Below are 14,395 nucleotides of genomic sequence, written 5' to 3'. Positions count from 1 at the left end.
GATTTACTATTATGTATGTAGGAGAGAGAGAGAGAGAAAGAAAGAGAGAGAGAAAGGGAGAGAGAGAGAGGGAGGGAGAGGGAGAGGCATTGCAGAGTTTGGGTGTATGAAAGAAGAGATGGGGTGCGGCTTCGAACAGCTGGAAGAACTGATAGATGAGAAGAGGAGAGGTGGGGGATGGACTGGTGAGAAAGACAGAGGGAGCAAGAAAGAGAGCGAGGGAGAAACAGAGCGAGGGAGAGAGCTGTTCAGAAGACGAGGGAGTAACGTGAAGGCTGAGAGGAGAAAAAGAACGGGGGGGGGGAGTGATCAAGTGTTGAGAGAAACAGACGGCGGGAGAGATAAGAGAGAGAGAGAGAGAGGAAGAGAGGCACTATCTAAGAAAAGGGGAGTGACAGATGAAGGGGGGGGGGGACAAAATAGCAGATTTAAGGAGTGGGGAGACCTGAGAGAGAGAGCGAGCGAGAGAGAGAGAGCGAGAGAAAGAGAGAGAGAGAGCGAGTGACGGTGTGTTTTCTGTTTTCTTGGAATCAAACGTTTTTTTAATCAGGACCAAACAGGCATCTGCCTATCACACAGACACACAAACTCACACAGACACACACACACACACACACACACACACACACACACACACACACACACACACACACACACACAGTAAACAGTTGGATATGACTCTTCACTGACACACGGAAAACAAGCTGATGTTTCCACGACAACGGTGAGTGTGAACCCTTCCTACCCTTCTTCTCCTTCTTCTCCTCTTTCTAACCTTCTTCTTTTCCATGTCTCTCTTATCAAAACATCTGGATTAAACACATATTACATGAGGCACGAAGCTTGAAAAGTTCAGATTCTCACCCAGAACCTTTAACAACATGGAGTGGAGACCCTTTCTTCAGTAACGTAGACACCTTATTTACACTTTATTTACACGTTATTTACACTGTATTTACACCTTATTTACTCATTATTTACACTTTATTTACACCTTACTTACACTTTGTTTATACTTTGTTTGCACTGTATTCACATTGTTTACATGTTGTTTATATATTGTTTACATGTTGTTTATATATGGTTTACACATTGTTTACACCTCATTTACACCTCATTTACACATCGTTTACACCTCGTTTACACCGTAGGCGCACCTTATTTGCACCGTGTTCACACCATATTTTCACCGTATTTACATATTTTAAAACAGTTTTTACACCTTGTTTACACCTTAATTACACCTTATTTACACATTATGCACACCTTATTTGCACTTTATCCACACCGTATTTAAAACGTATTTACACATTGTTTACACCTTGTTTACACTATATGTACACTTTATCCACACATTATTTGCACTTTATTCACACCTTTTCAATTTGTGTTGACACCTTGTTTACACTTTATGTACACTTTGTTTACACCTTAATTACACCTTATTACACATTATGCACACCTTATTTGCACTTTATTTACATTTACATTACATATTTACACTTTAAACACACTTGATTACACATTGTTTTGACATGTCTTGACATTGTTTACACTTTATTTACACCTTGTTTACTCGTAATATATGCATTATTTGAACCTTGTTTACACCTTATTTACACATTATTTACAACTTATTTACAACTTTTCTTTTATATTATTTACACCTTGTTTACATGTTATTTATACTTTGACTAACTTAAATGTGGCGGCCAGCTACTGTCATACTGAAAAAACAATAATATAATATAATAACTTCTTTGCTCACCGTGGGAATATTCAGTTGTGTGTGTGTGTGTGTGTGTGTGTGTGTGTGTGTGTGTGTGTGTGCGCGCGCGCGCGTGTGTGTGTGCGTGTGTGGGCTTGTTCTCTGTACACACAGAGTTGCAGTTATTTCATGTTACATCAAATAGCCCAATAGTTGAACCAAGACCCCGTTCTGATACTCCAAATGATAAGAAAATGGAACCAAGGTTGAACTAGCTTTGACAGGATGGAGGCTTGGGAGGCCCCAGGTGGATTCTGACATGGCGTTCTTGGTTTGCGTTGATGAGGTTATGATAGACCACATAAGACTTCTCCTCGCTCCTCGCCTCTCTGGTCAGTAAACTGTCGATACGGAAGAACATTCATAACAAAGAACGGAAAACATCCTCCACCCCCTCACGGCACCAAGACAAACAAAACAAAACAATCGACCAGAAGAAGGAAAAGGGAGAAAGGGAAGCGACGAAGACGAGGATGAACCCGGATGTTTGCGGCTTTGAATGGAACTCTGGGGTTTGTTGTGCAATCCACCCGATACAGACCTCCGACGGATCGAGTTAATGGATTTATTTGGTTCCACTGTGACGGATTTTTGTTGGACGCCGGGAGGTCCCGGTGTCGTAACTAGGTCCGAGCTGCTCCCAGCGAGACCGAGTTAAACAATTAAGAGAGGGCGGGGTCGTCTTTAAACAGGGTGATTCTGAGGAGGTCAAGAGGTCACAGACAAGGTTGATTTGAAGGGAGTCAGAGAGAGAGAGAGAGAGAGAGAGAGAGAGAGAGAGAGAGAGAGAGAGAGAGAGAGAGAGAGTGAGAGAGAGAGAGAGACTCGGAGGCTCTAGGGGCAGGATGGATCATGACACTCGAGGGTGAAAGGTCAGGGCTGCCTTACGCTACACCACCAGAGTCCGATTCGCACGCTGCTGCACCCCGGGTGATTTGAAATCTGACTCCACGTCTGCTCAGTCTCAGGGATGATCAAATTTTTTAAAACTGGACTAAGATTTTGTCGCCGGAATGACGGTTGCATCGAATGTGGAATAAAAATTTAACCAAAGTGGGATCCAACCGGACCTTTTCTTCTGCGATCAACTCTGGACTCTTGTGCCCGAAGAGTCAAAGGAATTGCCCGAAGAGACGACGTGGGCTCATTGGGAATGCCGTCTTTATTCCCACCTGTGGAAGCTATGAAACGCATACATACACAACATCAACAGATGTTCAGGTTCTTCTCGTGGAGTCCGTCTTCGATCTCCCTGGGGAAGCTGTTTTAAATCCCTCTCAGGGTTTATTGGTAATTAAACTGAAGGTGTCCTTTGTTTTACTACCCACAACAAATGAATGTCAAGTAGCACCGGGCTTGATTAAACATTTTGCTTTTAATGAGCCATCAGTGCGTTTTTAATAACACTCTGAACGACAAAATGAAAGACCCCAACTCTGAATAGACTTTGAGATGAAACCGCCTTCATCAACTTAAAATGAAGCACTTGAATTCATAAAAATGATTTTTTATTGGGGTTTTTTTTGTCTAATGCAAGAGGGACATCTCACCATAAAGTGTTATAAATAACTTCAAAATCATCATCGCTCTTTCAACCTCAGTTTGGTTGTATCTCTGCAAAACCCTTCTACCGCAAGAAATACCGTAGCTGAACCGTTGAACCGGATCACCTGTTGATTGTGCGCCACCATATTGAACGGCACCGTATCGTATCACAGTCGATTTTGCGATATCGTCAAATATAGAAAAACCCAGTCCTCTTCAGAGTGAGGATAAGCAGGAGATTTGAACCCCGACGTCATTAGCAACTCATAGATGATACGTCCTCAAGCCAACAATCATTCATGAAAGCAGAAGGTTCCCGACCGCTCTGGCCCTCAGGACCCACATTTGTCCTCTGTCGTTGAATCACAACACAGTTTCGGATCAGGACGCGCCGGTTGAACCACCGCGCTCAAAAATATGTTTTACCAAAAACCCTGGATGAACCGCTCTGTAGAAAAGGTGCAGTGGTGAAGTTGACACAAGCTGCCCACGCCCTGACTGGTTCCGGGAGCTGAACTGGTCCACCCAGGGACCTGTCCTGTTCCAACATGCTCTAACTAGTTGGGTGGAGGCTTCGCTCCGGTCCACTTGGATCATGTAAACCAGTCCATCCATTCATTCACAATCACTCCATTTGTATTCAAGTGCATCAGCTGTACAAAGACCAGCGACCAAAGCACCGACAAGAACGTCTTCTATGGCGTTTACTGGTCGGAACAACACCACACCGTTCATACATTGTCTTCGCTGACAATCCAAAGAGCCTTTAGACCGAATCCGACATTGGATCCGACCGACACCCTCTGGTGGCCGTCCTAGTTGCATGCTTTGGGATCTTGTATCGCAAAATATGTCGGAGAAAATGGGAGGGCCTGGAATCCCTTGGTGTCGTCTCCAGAACAACGACGCAATAGAGAGTAGTTTGCTCAGCTGGACTGTTACCAATGTCATCAATGAATGAAATAGTAGAGATGTATTGCTTGTGAATACTGTACGGTGACCTCCAACGTTCACACGTTAATGACGTTGATAATGTAATTATCTTTTATACTTAACTTTTTTACTCAGGTTCAAGCCCAGTTCCAATAACACTAGCTTGTTGGTTGCTTAGCAACAGTAGCTTTCCGTCGGAATTTATTGCAACGGTTCAACGATTCATCGTATCCGGGCTCTCGGTCGGAAACCAAAGTCAGAGATCAGAGTGAGGCGGAGCTTATAACAGAGAGGCGGAGCTTATAACGGAGGGGTGTGGCTTATAACAGAGGGGCGTGGCTTATCGCTGGGGCGTCCGGCTCCAGAGACTTCCTGTTGTTGAGTTGTTGGCGTTCGTCGGATTCAGTATAAATTTATGTAAATTCAGTGTACACTAAAAAAAGAAAATACAATTGTGAACTTAACTAATGTTACTAGTTGTCATCGGAGGCTTTGCTGGTGAAGAGTGAAGCACAGTCGGTTCTACTACTAATGACAAATGTGCTGTCGTCTGCTTGGACTAAAGCTCCTGCGCAACAACGTCATGACAGGGAGAGGTTTCCTACTCTCAGTGTGACATCGTTATTCCTGTTTAACGGCTTAGATTCTCTCATTATGCGACCCGCCACCCCCCTGCGGGAGTGGTTTTTAACGGGGGGGCGCGAGACACTGGAGACCAGACGAAGCAGGAACAAGCCCCCATTCTCCTGCGTTTCCCACCTGGCGCGGACCGTGGCGCTGACCCACTTTCAGAGCAGGAAAACCCACTCAAGGAGGAAGAGGAGGAAGAGGAGCGGAGGATAAACGCTCCCACATGTGCGTTCCACCTTTCCACTTGCACAGCGCCAGCAGCCTTTAAATATGGTTTAGTGTGAGGCTCTCTGGTGGAATGGACCTTTAACCCAATTAGAGCAGAGTTCTGAACGATCAAACCAGGACGCCGGGCGCACACACATGGAACGGCTGTTTATTTTAGAGAAATCAACAGACAGTTGGAAAAATGGAGCTTAAAATGTAGAAAGGGGAGCAAAATGATTAAACAATACACGTAATGACATTAAAAATAGTAAAAAAAATAATAAAACTCATGAATAAAGTAGATTTACAAATATTAAGATAGTAATAAAAATCATGAAAATTATGATTATGTTCTTAGGGTATTCATGTTATGCATAACAAGAGACTATGTCCCTTTTCTCTACCTCTATTCTACATCTACTCTATCTGTTCTCCACCTTTACTCTATTTCTACTCAACTGCTACTCTACCTCTATCTCTCCTCTACCTCTACTCTACTCTACTCTACTCTACCTCCCTCCACTCTTCTCTACTTCCCTCTACTCCACCTCTACCTCTCCTCTACCCCTACTGTACTCTACCTCTCCTCTGTAGGAAACCAATGAGGGAATCCACCCTTTTAGTCAATGTCTGGGTCAAAATATATCATACGATTTAAATTTTTGAATTTCTCAATATGAATACATTATACAATATAATACAGTTATTACTTATATGTACATGTGAATTTATCAATAAAGTATCTATTTTTCTTCATATACTGTAGAATGTTTGCCTGAACTTACAAGAACAGTGCTCGGGTTGTCTTTGCGTGGACATGTGCCTTTGGACATCTATCTTCTATGTTCAAATAACAACATAACAAGTGATACGTATAAATAATAATATTAATAATAATGGATGGCCTCTTTTTGTGGTGTGGGGTTCCACCCTCCATCCATACATGCTGCTGTGTATAATGCAAAGCGACATCTTGGTCCTGGGACACAGATCCAGAGATGGAGGTCACATTATGCAGGGATGGAGGTTAAAGGAAGTTCAGGGTGTTTTCTGAAAAACACGTTGGAATATGAAGCAGCTCACGCCCAAATCCTTGACTTATCTAAAGCAGTGATCCTCAACCTGTTTCACATAAAGGATCCTCCATTTGATCAGATTTAGGGATCTAGAGGATCTAATCTAATTTGTTATTATTAGATCTGATTCATGTTATCTGATATTGATCTGATGAATGTCATTGCTGCTGCAACTCTGGAATTTCGCTTTGGGGATTAATAAAGTACCTTTATCTATATCTTTATTCAGTGTCTCTGCTCTAGTTACGGTGATAACAGTGAAACTAGGATCCAAAGGAAGGACCCCTGGTTGGTCTGCGGACCTCATTTTGAGGACCACTAGAGCATTGTGTTGATATAATGGATCTGTAGTTCAGAGCTGTAACCACTGCATATAGTCACTGTTTTGGTTTGAGATGAGAGCCATGTTTGTGTATGTGTGTGTGTGTGTGTGTGTGTGTGTGTGTGTGTGTGTGTGTGTGTGTGTGTGTGTGTGTGTGTGTGTGTGTGTGCGTGTTGTTTGGAGTAAAGGGCGCTCTCTGCTAGTATGAACTCACTCCCCTCACTCCCTACAGGGCGAGTGAGTATCACATGCAACAGAAACACACACACACACACACACACACACACACACACACACACACACACACACACACACACACACACACACACACACACACGCATGCACATTTTTGAACACACTGAACTTAAAATTTATATTTCCTGGTTGCTCACAGGAGACCTCAGTGTGTTTGTGTGTGTGTGTGTGTGTGTGTGTGTGTGTGTGTGTGTGTGTGTGTGTGTGTGTGTGTGTGTGTGTGTGTGTGTGTGTGTGTGTGCGCGCGCGCACGTGCGTGTGTGTGTGTGTGTGTGTGTGTGTGTGTGTGTGTAAATCATATGAAAGTAACAAAATTAAAACAGACAGAGACGGACAGATAGATAGATAGATAGATAGATAGATAGATAGATAGATAGATAGATAGATAGATAGACAGATAGATAGATAGATAGATAGATAGATAGATAGATAGATAGATAGATAGATAGATAGACAGACTTTAATCTAATTAGACTTTAACTCTGGAAAGTGGTTTTAAACGTCCCAAACCACAGGCTGCTAACGAGCCCCCTCAGGCATCATAAAGACCCCCAGACCTCTGTTTATCCTCCATTCATCCTTCTGTTCCGTGTGTTCTGTTCAATCCATCAAGCGTCGAAAAAGCTCCTCATCTAGCTGGTGCTTTCCCAGCATGCGATACTGTAAGAACCAGAGTAAGTGGCTGGCATAAGGGGAGACAACAAGACCAGGGTGTCATTTAAGGGGAGGCGATGTGTCGCTGCTAAATACCCAACACAACAATCCACTGTTTCCTCTACCGTCACGTTTAGGGGCGCCATTCCCCTTCAACACTGAACAGTGAGAATATTTTTCAAAAAAGCCGAATGTGCAGCAAGAGTTCACGTCAATCTGGTGCAGAAGTGCCGTTTTTTGAGAGAATTGTTCCATTTCCACCTCTTGCTTTCACCTCCCAATTCCTTTTTTTTTTTTAACCTCCATCTGAAATTGGCGATGGAGATAGTTAATGGAATAGCAACGTCACATGTGAGCAACTCCGTAGCAACCAGTGATAAAGTTGATTCTCACAACATTTGGGCCATCGTCTGGCATCACTAATGAAGAGTTAAAGTGAAGTCAGTCAAGCACAAAGAGGCAGAACGAGTGGAGAAATGGTTTCCTTTCACAGCGAGTGGACATGCCAGCTTGGAAAGTCATTTCATGGCTCCTTTTTGAAAAAGTAATGTTTTAAGAGCGAGCTGCTAAAACGCCATATAGAAAAATATTAAATTTCTCAAAATTCCAAAAAACCTTCTAGAACTGGCCTTCAAATACTGGATAAACATAATTATCCACGATGAAACTGATGACTATCAAGTTGTGGCGAGTTAAACAGCAGGGAAGTAACACCAGTAATACACAGTAAAGGCAGCGAGCCTCGAGTTTTTATGAGTTAAAGTCAAGGTTGACTACTATGTTATGCAATCCAGGAGTGATGTAATAATGGCTTGCGGGACATGGCACGCACAGGGCTTTTTTGTTTAATTCATTCAGAAACAAAGTAAAGTAAATACATCTAAAATAAAAACACACTGTTTTTATTTGTTTTGTTTGGAGAACAAAGTATGTGCCTCTACTCCCGTAATTCACGTGTTGGCAAATAGAATTTGAATATTTTACAATATGTCTACTTCATATGTCCAGAGTAAAACATAGAAGTGCCAGTACCGGTGCGCCTGCATATCGATGAGTACCAGCCCACTTCCAGCACTGGATTTGGCGAAAATGTGCCATAAAATATTACAAAACACTGTCATAGAAACGTGGGGACCGGTGTCCTGCTGTGGGGACACAAGCTGTCTGCCAAGTGGTTTCACCGTTGTGGTCAATCCATAACGGTCCCAACTCAACAACACGTCTTCTTCTGTTCCCTAGAATCAGAGTCGACGTTCCTGTCCAAATTACCTCAATAATAAGTCACTTAGTAGATGAGAGTAACGGTACCGGTGGGGTTCGTCACTGGGAGGTCCGTGAAGTGCCGGTGGTGGTAAGGATTATCACATAATCATGGAACAACGGTGGTGGAGCGTGCTGGACGTGGGTATGAAGGGGTGTGGTTCACTGTTCACCTTCTGGAACTGTAGGGGACATTTTCAACGATACAATGACAAAGAGAATGTACATAGACCACGCTGTGGCAGTTTGCTTGGTACCAACTAAACCATCTGGAGCCGGTCCTACGCATATCCATTTATCCATAGAATCGACTTATTTGGTCAAATCGCTGGCTCTAGAAGGATATGCTGGTTAAGGTACTTCTCCAGAATAACTTGACAACTGCCAGTATCCCAAATTTACCTCGTCCCAGTGAGTTATGCAGTACTCCTGCTGTAATGTGCCGAGCTGGTCAAGACATACAGAGGCCATATATCCTGGACTTAACATAAACTGTCGAGGCTTATCGATTTCTCAACTCAACAAAAGTATATGGCCACATAAAATCTTCTCGTGGGTTGGATGTGGCTCCCGGGCCGGTGGTTTTGAGGCACTTACGCAGAGCCTTTAAGTGTGCGATGGAAATTGGTCCAAACCCCCATATGTGGTGACTTAAAAAGCCTCTATAAGTATCTCACTAAGTATCTCTATTCCGCCCAGTGCAGGTGAGGGTGAAGCCGTTTGTCAACGGCTGCTCCGGCCCTGAATACGAACCCAGATCTGGGTGGGGTGGTAACACCACTTCAGCATGCGCCAAAAAGGGGGTTTTGAAAAGTAAATATGAGAGCTTCAGTGTGGGTAGTTTTCATTTGAACTCTGTCCAGCTGGGCTGAGCCTGATGTGGCCAACTCCTCCTGCCTGGCGCTGGAGGAGCAGGAAAACTAACGCTCGGGACGACGGAGAGAGTTTCCTTTCTGCTGCTTGGGTAGAGAGCTGATTCCAGACGGATTCTTCAGTGGACTGTAACAGAACACTGTACATGGAACATAGAACCCACACAGAACACTCAATGTCTGGTTGGACCACTGAGATCAGAAAGGAGAAAGACAAAGAGACAGACAGAATGAAATTCAAAGGAAGGATGACGGCCTTTACGCACAAGGAACGATATTAATAAACAACATGAATATTGCGAATGATATGGCGGTGAATTTGACTTGCTCAGTATGAGTTCAAACCAACCGTGATGCGATATTGTGTAAACACAATTTTAAAAATTTGCCGACATTCGGTGACAATGGCCTGATCATGCTATGGTAACGAAAATAAAACAGGAAAAAAAACAAAACCTAAAGATTTGGGTGCATCCCATTCTGTTTGGTCCAAGAGCTGCGGCTGGACCATGGCTGCTTTCGGACGTACGAGGGACCTAGGAGGGAGAGGTTTGAATTAGTTATCTCTGTATTGTCTTGTGTATTAATCCCTTTCGTCATTGCGAAAAGCGATCAGACGAGTGCCGAGTCTTTGAAATTCAAGGTTGCGATGGCTGCATTTAGGTTTGAAGAGAACCCGTGTAAACAAACCATTTAGCGCTGACTTCCTCTGCACGTTTCTAGTTGTAGGGTCTGGGTTAGGGATAGTTTTAGATCGCTCCTAGGGTTGGCTGTTCAACTCCCTGTTGCTTGTTGGTAGAGTGTGTGTGTGTGTGTGTGTGTGTGTGTGTGTGTGTGTGTGTGTGTGTGTGTGTGTGTGTGTGTGTGTGTGTGTGTGTGTGTGTGTGTGTGTGTGTGTGTGTGTGTGTGTGTGTGTGGGCTAGTGTCCCTCTGCCGTGCACGTCATAGTGAACACTCTGGATTAAGATGCTTCCTCGTCCAAGATCCTCAACATTACTCACATAGTTTCACAGAAAGCTGCTTGTTGATGAACAGAATCTGATAAGACTCCATCAAGCAGTTGGTAAACAGACATTCACACCGTGTGTGTGTGTGTGTGTGTGTGTGTGTGTGTGTGTGTGTGTGTGTGTGTGTGTGTGTGTGTGTGTGTGTGTGTGTGTGTGTGTGTGTGTGTGTGTATCTTGTGTTTCATATTGAAAACACAGATGTTCCTCATGTTGGAGATGCAATGCTGCGATTCTGAGGGTTTAGAATGTGTGGGTGTGTGTGTATTCGTGCTGCGTTTCAGGGTTCAATTGTCACAGATGTACCATCAGATCAGGTTTGATGTTCGTTTACTTCCTGTGTTTGTGTCACAGTTTGGCTTTGATATCCTATCTATGCTGATTTTTCAAATTAGAGTTGCAGAGGGATAGAGGGATGGAGAGGTAGAGTTGTAGAGGGATAGAGGGATTGAAATAGAGGGATAGAGAGGTAGAGTTGTAGAGGGATGGAGGGATGGAGATCTAGGGATATAGAGGTATACAGTAGATGGAGAGATCAACTTGTAGAGGAATAGAGGGGTTAAGATAGAGCGGTAGAACGGTAGAAATGTAGAGAGATAGAGGGATTGAAATAGAAGGATAGAGAGGTTCAGTTGTAGAGCGATGGAGAGATAGAGATAGAGGGATATAGATATATACAGTAGATGGAGAGTTCAAGTTGTAGAGGGATAGAGGGATTATGATAGAGGGTAGAGAGGTAGAGTTGTAGAGAGATAGAGGGATAGAGAGGTAGAGCTGTAGGGGGATGAGTTACTGTAGAGTGAAATGAAAAAGTTATACAGAGATGGAGGGATTGAGATAGAGGAAATACAGATATATATATATATAGTGGATGGAGAGCTCGAGGTGTAGAGGGATAGATGGATTACGATAGAGGGACAGAGAGAAGAGTTGCAGAGAGATAGAGAGATGGAGAAAAAGGATGGAGGGCTGTTGAGTTGTGGATCGATGGATATAGGGAATAGAGAGATAAAGAGGTGCAGAGATGAGGGATGGAGATGAAGAGATTGAGATAGGGGGGTGGAGGTATATAGACGGAGAGCTGTAGAGAGATAGAGTGAGGTGAAGGAGGGATAGAAAAATCTTGTGAAAGCTGAGCAGTGATGGAAAGCAAGATATACCTCCCTCCTGACTCCCTCTATCTCTCTCCCTCATCCCTCCTTCTTGCCCTTCCCCCCTCCTTCCCTTCCCACCTGCACTGTTTTTCCTCCACCCTCCTCCCCCCTCTCCTCTGATTGATTTATTTGTCCTATTCTCTCCTCTGAATTTTCTCAGATTCATCCCTCTGTTCTTGCCTTGTTTATTTACCTCTGTTTGTCCAACCCCTCTTTCACCCCTCCACCCTTCTGTTCTTCTTCTCCATCAAAGCTCTTTGAAAGTTTTATCCAAATTTAAACCAGGCATTTGTACATTGTGTGTGTGTGTGTGTGTGTGTGTGTGTGTGTGTGTGTGTGTGTGTCCTGTTTCCCACAGCTTCATTCTTCTTCACCCTTGGGTACAATAGTCACTGCTGACCTCTGACCTTTCTCCTCGCAGCCAATCAGCTGACAAGCTAATACCAGCCCCAAACAGCAACTACATCTGGACGGTGGATTCCTCACATAGCGACACCTTTTTATCAGTGTTTCTCAAACTTGGGGGGACCCCTTCACATGTCCGGGGGGCCCAAATAGTTTCCTGAAATGGTGTTTTTTGAAAGGCACAAAGTTTTAAAACAACTCAGCTCATTGTTTCTTATGAATGTGGTCTAAAGCATGGAGGTGGTCTATAACATGGAGGTGGTCTATAACATGGATGTGGTCTATAGCATGGAGGTGGTCTATAGCATGGAGGTGGTCTATAGCATGGATGTGGTCTATAGCATGGAGGTGGTCTATAACATGGAGGTGGTCTATAACATGGAGGTGGTCTATAGCATAGAGGTGGTCTATAGCATGGAGGTGGTCTATAGCATGGATGTGGTCTATAGCATGGAGGTGGTCTATAGCATGGAGGTGGTCTATAGAGTGGAAGTGGTCTGTTGCGTGGAAGTGGTCCGTATAGCATGGAGGTGGTCTGTAACATGAAGATGGTCTAAAGGGTGAAAGTGGTCTATAACATGGAGGTGGTCTATAGCAGGGAGGTGGTCTATAGCATTGGGGTGGTCTATAGAGTGGAAGTGGTCTGTAGCAGGGGTTTCCCACCTTTTTTTTCCCGCCTAAAGGTTGTTTTTGTCTATATTGGTTCTACTTTCTTAGAATTTATATTCCAACTGATCTGGTTGGACATTTTTGGAATGTCCAAGTGGATTGGTTAAAGTATGTTCCAAATGACACACGATGTTAACAGGATTGCTGTGAACCAGAGACAGAGTGAGAGAGAGAGAGAGAGAGAGAGAGAGAGAGAGAGAGAGAGAGAGAGAGATGAAAAGAGGGAAGACAATAAGTTGAGTTAGAAGAAAGAATAAGATGTAAGGGCAAAATAAGGAAGAGGTGAGTAATCTAAAATGTCTTGTCTCCAGCGTTGTTAAGTGTCTGACAACAAATGAAGAGAGTGACAAGGTCCTGTCTTTGCCACTCATGGAATCAAGTTCATTGTGTGTGTCAAATGCTCACACACACACTTACACACACACGCACGCACACAAACACACACACGTTGGATCCCATACATCTTACAGTTTATCTTACAAATTATTTTAGCTTAGCCCTCTCTCGCTGTCTCTCTCTCTCTCCATCATTCCATCCCTCCATCATATCCACTCCTAACCGCTTGGAATTCTTCAATTTTTCATCCTTTGTCATCATAACTTTCTACTAACATATTATGTTACAGTGTGTTCTCCTGACATCCCAGCTGTAAACAAACACTGTGTCTGTCTGTGTGTGTGTGTGTGTTTGTGTGTGTGTGTGTGTGTGTGTGTGTGTGTGTGTGTGTGTGCGCGTGTGTGTGTGTGTGTGTGTGTGTGCGTGCGTGTGTGGTTGGCCCGTCCTTAATTCGTTCCATCTTTCTGTTCATCCGCACCAGTCCACGCATCTCCCTCCCCTCAGCTCTCCTTGGTGTCTTCCAGCAGATGTTTATGTCTTTGGTTCAGAGGTCAAACATCTTGGAGGTCGGTCGCTGGTCCCGGGTCATTTCAGTGTGACACCGTGGGAGACCGAAGGAAAACCCAAAACAATAGTGCACGTGTCGTCTCGGGCGACGGGCGCATACCCTGGTCAAGGAGTTGGCGGCTTGCTTGTACGTCATCACCATTTTCTGGCAGGGTGCAGCTGTGGTAAGCGCTGCCGCCTCGCAGCGAGAAGGTTTCTCGGTTTGAACCCGATTTGGGGGTCTCCGTGGAGTTTGCACGCTCTCCTCATGTTTCCTGCCACCCTAAAAGACTGTGAACGTCGGGTTCACTATTCTGCCTATGCCGTTGAGCAAGGCACGGGCTCTGGAACTACAGTCAGGATGGTAAAAAGCAAAGGATGAATTTCCCTTCTTCTTCTTCTTCTTCTTCTTCTGAGGAGGAGGAGGAGGAGGATCATCATCTCCAAGTTGTTCCTCCAACCGCTGTTTGCATGTTTTCACTGTTTGGTTCTTTGTCCCTCCGTCGCCACTCAGCCAGGCACAGTTTGTGATATACACCAGGCTGCAGATATGCAACGGGTAAATTCCATTTTCAGCAGAACTTCTGACAGAGGCGGACGTTTTGCACCGTGTGATCATGTGACCATGCCAAGTTGGTCTTGCAGTCTGTGCAAACCCTGACGCGACCTGCTACTTCAGCCGTGACAGAGACACAGCAGTTCGCACACTGTAGGAGCCTGGACTTTAGATGTAAGACGATATCACACCAAAGTGATGCG

The 14,395-nt window shown here is 44.2% G+C and overlaps 1 protein-coding gene across 1 annotated transcript in view; it reads left to right on the top strand.

Moving 5' to 3' along the window:
- The first annotated feature begins 550 nt into the window (after positions 1 to 550).
- The window catches only part of ripor3 (RIPOR family member 3), a 29,445-nt gene continuing 15,600 nt past the window's right edge, over positions 551 to 14,395 (top strand). The window contains exon 1 of the mRNA XM_080000476.1: positions 551 to 724. The gene's annotated coding sequence lies outside the window, so the exon portion shown is untranslated. The remainder of the gene's footprint in view (positions 725 to 14,395) is intronic.

The sequence above is a fragment of the Zeus faber genome (genome assembly GCF_960531495.2).
Source record: "Zeus faber genome assembly, chromosome: 5".
Classification (NCBI taxonomy): domain Eukaryota; kingdom Metazoa; phylum Chordata; class Actinopteri; order Zeiformes; family Zeidae; genus Zeus; species Zeus faber.
This window is presented reverse-complemented; position numbering and strand designations above follow the sequence as displayed.